Here is a 7875-nt window from a genome sequence, read left to right on the forward strand (position 1 = left end):
GGTCATTAGCACTCTTTCTGAGAGCCGTTGAGGTCACTTAGAGGTTTGTCTGTGTCCTCAGGGTCACCTGAGTAGGGCAAATGGGTGTGGAGACTTCTTGGATGCAGGATGTTTTCTGCCCTGGGTCTCTACACCGTTGAAGACAGGTGCAGGCTGTTGGGGATGAGTCTGTGTTGTCTGCATCTCAAACTGAAGAAATGGTTCCTGTGGTCTGCAGTGTTTTCTAGAAATCCATTCATATTCCTGCACCATTTGAAGGATGTTCATCCCAAAGGGCATATTTAAATGTTTGTGGAGATTCTCAGTTGTCCACGTAATGGTTGTCCCAAAGGTGTTTTTTCAGGTGGCAACTGGAACATTTCCACTATTCAGGTGACCCTGAGGACGCAGAAAAAAAAAACTCCAAGTGGCCTCAATGACTCTCTAAAGCAGGGGTAGGCAACCTTGGCTCTTTTATGACTTTTATGACTCATGGACTTCAACTCTCAGAATTCCTGAGCCAGCTATGCTGAGCTATGCTGACTCAGGAATTCTGGGAGTTGAAGTCCATGAGTCATAAAAGAGGCAAGGTTGCCTACCCCTGCTCTAAAGGAATGCAAATGACCAGCTGTCTGCAAGGAGTATATAAATCTTTCCATTCCCCACCATCCAGGCAGAACTGAAGAAGCTTTTTGGATGAGAAGTGAAACGTCTTCAAAGAGAAACAAGAAAGTCCAGTTGCCTAGTGAAAAAAAGCACCCTCGGGACAGTTCCTTTTCTTATTCATCAAAGCATTACGAAAGCTGGTAGTCGTGGCATTGATTTCCTTTGATACAGGAGATAAGCTAATTTTGACAAAAATAAAAGGAACTAAATGAATCCTGCAGCGAGTTGTCCCGTTCCGCTCCTTAGTGTGATATAGATCCCACCACGATAATTTAAGTTTTTCCTTAAATTATACCTGGTTACAAATGATTATAGACCAGCGGTTCTCAACCTGTGGGTCGGGACCCCATTTGGGGTCAAACGACCATTTCACGGGGGTCGCCAAACAACGCAGTCCGCCATTTTTTCCCCCTTTTCCTTAGCTGTGCTACTCCCTTTTATTCTATTGGCTTTTGAAAGCCAATAGAATAGACTCTCTTGAATAGAGTCTAATTCTATTGGCTTTCAAAAGCCAATAGGAATTGTCCAGGCTGTCTCTGCCCTGCTGAGCCCGCCAAAAGTCCCATTCTGCAAACGGTGCTGCACCGGTTGAGTAGTCCTCGACTTACGACGGGTTGGGGGTCACGGCATTAAAAAGGTTGAGAACCATTGTTATAGAGTCACTTACTTTGGGATGAGAGCAGCGGTATAAATTTGAAAAATATAATAAATAAAAATACTGTCATATTTTCAAGGTTCCTTACAATGCCACTTATTAGATTATTAGATCCTGACCTTCCTTCTGAGACCTGTTTGAAATCCTTATGCATGACTGCAAATGGAATTTCTGCCACAAATTCCAGCCAGCTCCCACTCTTTCTCCAGAATTAGCAGGTGACCATTCTGGATCGTTTCTCTTTGGCGACCGTTTTGGCAAGACTTAAACCCCGACAGTTTTCTCAATGATTTTACTGTCCTTCAGCTTCCAAGACCTCATGAGATACAACGTATGCTGAACAGAATGCTCTGTTTTCACCCAAGGATATAAAAGAAATCAACCACTGATTCATCTTAGCTGAAATGCCTGGAATTTGCTGGTGCCTCTTCTTAACCCTAACATTTTAGGCTGCACCAAAACACAATCATTAATGGAGGTTCCATTTAATGGCAGTGCAGAGCTGATATACAGGTGGTCCTAGATCAGGGGTAGGCAACCTTGGCTCTTTTATGACTCGTGGACTTCAACTCCCAGAATTCCTGAGCCAGCCATGCTGAGGAGAAAGGGAGAGGTTTCCATGCTGAGCTATGTTGGCTCAGGAATTCTGGGAGTTGAAGTCCACGAGTCATAAAAGAACCAAGGTTGCTTATCCCTGTCCTAGACTTACGACCACAATTGAAATCAAAATTTCTGTGGCTAAGCAAGACAGTGGTTAAGTGAGTTTTGCACCATTTTATGACGTTCTTCACCACAGTTGTTACGGTTGTAAATTGAATCTGGCTTCCCCATTAACTTTGCTTGTCAGAAGATCACAAAAGGGGATCACATGACCCCGGGACACTGCAACCGTCATCAATACGAGTCAGTTGCCAAGCATCTGAATTTTGATCACGTGACCATGGGGAGGCTGCAGCAGTCGTAAGTGTGAAAAAACAACCATAAATAACTTTTTCAGCGCCATTGTAACTTTGAATGTTCACTAAACAAACGGTTGTAACTTGAGGACTACCTGTAATGGTCTGGTTAAACTTTGGGGCTTGGCCTAGGGAGACTTGGGTTCAAGTCCTCCCTTGATTGTGGAGTTCCTGAGCTGATTCCGGGCCAGTCTCTTACCTTATATGGATGTTGTTTTGAGGAAGGAAATGATGAGGGCATCCCTTTTGAGATTTCACGGATCCATACTATAATAAGTCCTGTAATGGAGAAGGCAGGCAAGGGATAACAAAATTGTGCTTCCCCCCACCCCCAGCCAAATGTCTTGTGGGAACAGTTCCAAAAGTCTGTTTCTCCATATTGCGTATTTTTTTAATTACGCTTTTTAAAAACAAGTTTTTACATATTTTAATAAACTCTTGAGACGTTTATTATCCTGGGAGTCAGGAAATGAATAATGTGCAATAAATTGAAACAACTCAGTGAGATAGTAGGGTATGCTACTGAGTTTTGGATGTGTTTCATTCACAACTGCTATCTAAAAGGGCATCTTCATGAAAACATTGAATCATCAAAGTGGAAGAACCATAGAGGTCTTTTAACCCAACCCCAAGCCCAGGTGGGAACTTGCAGACCCTCCCAGGTAAATGGCTTTGTTTAATATCTCCAGTAATGGACCCCCCCCACAATACCCCGAGGCAGGTTACACCGCTTCATAGCATTCATAGTCAGAAAATTCCTCCTTAATTTGAGGTTAAATCCACATCTCTGCAGCCCAGGGGCAACACTTTGACAGTTATAATAATAACAATAAAGTTGGAAGGGACCTTGGAGGTCATCAAGTCCAACCCCTTGCTCAGGCAGGAAACCCTATACCAGTGGTGGCGAACTTATGGCATGGGTACCAGAGGTGGCACTTGGAGCCCTCTCTGTGGGCACACATGCTGTTGCCCCAGTTTGCTTCCCCCCATGACCCCCCTCCTCTGCAGCAGCCCCCCTGAAGGAGAGTCGCCCCCGAGCGTAGCCCACACAGAGCAGCGCAGCCAAGGACATGGCAGCCAGGCAGCGTAGACAAGACTCTACCCTCACGCCCCATCGTGCAGTTGATGCTGCAGGGCGCTGGCAGAGGGCGTGACCGCCATAGCGCTGCTGGGCTGCCTGGGCGATCTGTGGCGGGCCCTGGAGGCGGTGAGTGGCCCTGTGGGCAGGCAGGGCAGGGGATGGGGGTGGAGCAGGGGCGGGGCGGTGGGTGGAGCAGGGGCGGGGCCAGTTTTGGGGCACTTGGTCTCTAAAAGGTTCGCCATCACTGCCCTATACCATTTCAGACAAATGGCTGTCCAGTCTTTTCTTAAAAACTTCCAGTGTTGGAGCATTTACAACTTCTGGAGGTAGCTTGTTCCACTGATTAATTGTTCTAACTGTCAGGAAGTTTCTCCTTAGTTCTAGGTTGCTTCTCTCCTTGGTTAGTTTCCATCCGTTGCTTCTTGTCCTGCCTTCAGGGGCTTTGGAGAATAGCTTGACTCCCTCTTCTTTGGGGCAGCCCCTGAGATACTGGAAGGCTGCCATCATCTCCCCCCTCGTCCTTCTCTTCATTAAACTAGACATACCCAATTCCAGCAACCGTTCCTTATATGTTTTAGCCTCCAGTCCCCTAATCATCTTTGTTGCTCTTCTCTGGACTCTTTCTAGAGTCTCAACATCTTTTTTACATTGTGGTGACCAAAACTGGATGCAGTATTCCAAGTGTGGCCTTCCCAAGGCGTTGTAAGAAGAAGACTGTGATCCTATTTTGCCTGCACCTTCTCTTCTTTAGGCCAAAGAGACCATATTTAAGAAACCAGGAGATAGTTCTAGCCTTGCCTCAGGCATGAATGTTGGCTGGGTGAATTTGAGCCAATCACTTGGAGATTGTGAGTTCTAGTTCCATCCTAGACATAAAAGCCAGCTGGGTGACTTTGGTCCAATCCCATGGAGACTGTGAGTTCTAGTCCTGCCTTAGGCGTGAAAGCTGTTCCAGTCCCCCTCTCTCAGCCCAACTCACCTCATAGGATTTTTGTTGTTGTGAGGACAAATAGGAGGAGGAAGGAATATTAGGCATGTTCAATATTAGGAATATTGAGTTATTTATAAAAATAATCAAAACTGGATAGCCCCTCACTATCTTCATTGCTCTTCTCAGCACTCTTAAATTCCTCAGCACCTCTCCTGCATTGGGGGTGCCCCAAACTGGACACAGTGTTCCAGGGACAGACTGATCAGTGCAACAGAGAGCAGGACCATCCCTTCCCATGACTCAAGCCTATGGTATGGGTGCAGCCTGGAATTGCATTGGCTGTTTTGGCAGCTGCAGCACACTGCTGGCCTCACGCTTAATTTGTAGCCCACCAGGACATCTCGTCTGAGATAAAAAAAAATTGCCAATTTGCTTCTCCATACAAGAACCTGGAGACCAAAGTAGCAGAGTTGACCGTTCTTGTTTTCCAGAAGCATCTGACTGGCTCCTGATGAAAGAAACACCCAGTTCAGGTCACTGAGGTTCCCCATGTGCCCTGTGTGTGGTCTCCTTTGAGGGATCTGACTTGGCTGCTGTTGAAAACAGGACTTTGCTTAAAGTGGACATTTGGCTCAGCTTAACAAGGCATCTCCAAAACTTCTGAAATGGTTACGTTCAACATGCAAAAATAGATGGAGAATGGGAACTAGTGGGAGAGGTTGAAGACGTGGGTTGTTCTGCAGAGGAGGAAGGAAAATAGGACGGTTGTATAGTCGCCTTGTCTTTTGTAGCATCAGCATGTCAGTTTGAAAAAGGTCTTCCTGGTGCTATAAAATGGTCCAGCTGCCAGCAGGAGCAACTGTTCAAAGAACCTCTGTATAGCTCTTAAAGAGATGCTTGTTGTGTGTGTTTGGAGAAGGAAAGCCGTGACTATCAAGGTGACAAGAATAGTAGGAATGTAAGACAAGCTGTTTTTACGTGCACCTTTCCAGCTAGGTGTCCTGGGAATGCAACTCCCAGAACACGGGGCTGGAGGGCATCTGGTTGGAGAAGATGCTAAAACATTACAGAGAATAACAGAATAGCAGAGTTGGAAGGGACCTTGGAGGTCATCTAGTCCAACCCCCTGCTGAAACAGGAAACCCTATACCATTTCAGACAGACATTTCAGACAAATGGTTGTCTAATTTCTTCTTAAAAGCCTCCAGTGTTGGAGCATCCAACCTCTGAAGCATTAACCACCATTTATACAGGGCATCATGAAGAAACTTTAAAAATTGGAAACATTCGGTGCCATGCCAAAAAAACAAACAAAAATGAGGCCTGGTGGAAAAAGTGGAATGTTATTTGTTTTTTCTCCAAGGATTGCTGGAAAGCCTTCTCTCTTTAAATCTTGAAAGTCAGACTTTTTGTAAAAGGGAGGAAATGTTGCGGCTGCATTCTGTTATAGTCCTTAGTCGGAGACAGGAAGATGCAATATTGCTGCTGGAGTTGCCAAATGCTGGCTCCATCTTTGCTTCTGTTCTTTGAGACATATTTTGGAGAAAAAAGACCACTCCAGATTAAAGTGTACTTTGCATAGGTTCTAAATTTAATCTGCTGAATATCTATGGGCCAAGCTGAGGATATAAAACCTTGTGGAAATGGTTAAACCTTATCCTCTAAGATGTTCCAAGTTCTTTTCCTTAGAAAATTACTTTGATGATTTAACTCCAGTGGACACCCACAATTTCGAGAATTTTTTTTGCAATTCTCAGAATTGCCTTGTATCAGGTTGCTGAAAATCGGTGACAAAGTTTCCTGTCACTTTGAGGCAGGAAGTACATAGTTGTAATGTAAGCCCTAAAATGGTTTGAGGTAATTAAAAACACACACAGACAGACATCATTCTCATATCCAGAGAATAAAATCTGGAGCTGGTGTTATGCATAAAATGGCCCACTCAATTTTATACCATGGAAGAATGTTGTCCATGGGGTCACGATGGGTCGGACACGACTTCGCAACTAACAACAACAATTACATGTCATGTTTCCACACACATACACACAAAAATGTTAAGGATGGCTTCCAGCCACCAACTGTTCACCTGTGAATGACATCTCTATTTTATTTATTTTTTATCTTACCTTTATTAGTTTTATAAAGAACCTAAGGTGGCGAATATGCCTAGAACTCCTTCGTCTTCCTATTTTCCCTACAACCACAACCCTGTGAGGTGGGTTGTGTGACTGGCCCAAAGTCACCCAGACGGCTTTCGTGGCTAAGGCAGGACTAGAACTCTCAGTCTCCTGGTGATTGGCCCAAAGCTACCCAGCCAGCTTTCAAGTCTCAGGCGGGACTAGAACTCACAGTCTCCTAGTTTCTAGCCTGGTACCTTAACCACTAGCTCGAACTAGCTGTCCGTGTGACTTTTTTCTAGGTGAGGGCCTTGGTGCTGGATTCAAGAAAATGATTATTTATTTGTTTGTTTGTTTGTTTAATAATAATAATAATAAAGTTGGAAGGGACCTTGGAGGTCATCTAGTCCAACCCCCTGCTCAGGCAGGAAACCCTATACCATTTCATTTGCATCTTGCTTTTATTGTTTTTATAAATAACTCAAAGTGGTCAAGATATCCAACATACCTTCCTCCTCTTATTTACTCACAACAGTAACCCTCCAGGTGTCCTGCTTGAGGCCTTAACCACTAGACTGGGAGTTGAAATCCATGAGTCATAAAAGAGCCAAGGTTGCCTACCCCTGCACTAGACAAAAGTGGGTCTCTAGTTCATGACACTACATATACAAAGGAGCTATGATTTAATCATACAGTCAGGGCGTTTTTTTATTTATTTGTTTTACCTCCCCAGATGCCTTTTCCAAAATTCTGCATGATATCAAATTTATGCAATACAACATAATAGAAGCTTTTGCTACATGCAACAACACTTTGACCTGCATGCCTACAATTTATTTAACCACAGTTTGCTGAATGTTTCTTGAGAATTCAAATGTAACTTTAAACCACGGTTCGTTTAAAATCAGTTAGCTAAATGGTTTCAAATATTAGACCAAGCTATAAATAACAGTTTACAAATTACAGTTGGCCAGGCACATACTCAACACACAAAACTGAAACCAAACCACCACAGAATGCTTAAGCCTTATGTCGAAACCCAACCAGCAACGACACAATATGATTTTGCATCCAATGTTTTAGATCAGTGTTTCTCAAACCTGGCAACTTTCAGTTGTGTGGACTTCAACTCCCAGATTTTCTGGCTGGCTGGAGAATTCTGGGAATTGAAGTCCACGTATCTGAAAGTTGCCAAGTCTGACAAGACTGGCCGGGGAATTCTGGGGAATTGAAGTCCACACATCTTAAGGTTGCCAAGGCTGATAAGGCTAACTGGGGGGAGGGGGATTCTGGGAATTGAAGTCCACATACCTTCAAGTTGCCAAGTTTGAAAAACATTGTTTTAGAATTAGACTAAACATTTTAAAAACTGAATTAGTTTTGCTTCTGTTTATATTCATGCTTGATCTTGGTGAGCTTCTGGACCACAAGCTGGAAAGTACTGTATTTTAAAGACTTTTGTGGACTAACACACTATCTTGAGGTGT

This window comes from Crotalus tigris, unplaced genomic scaffold, assembly GCF_016545835.1.
Source record: "Crotalus tigris isolate CLP2741 ecotype Arizona unplaced genomic scaffold, ASM1654583v1 scf7180000017543.2237141, whole genome shotgun sequence".
NCBI classification, from domain to species: Eukaryota; Metazoa; Chordata; class Lepidosauria; order Squamata; family Viperidae; genus Crotalus; species Crotalus tigris.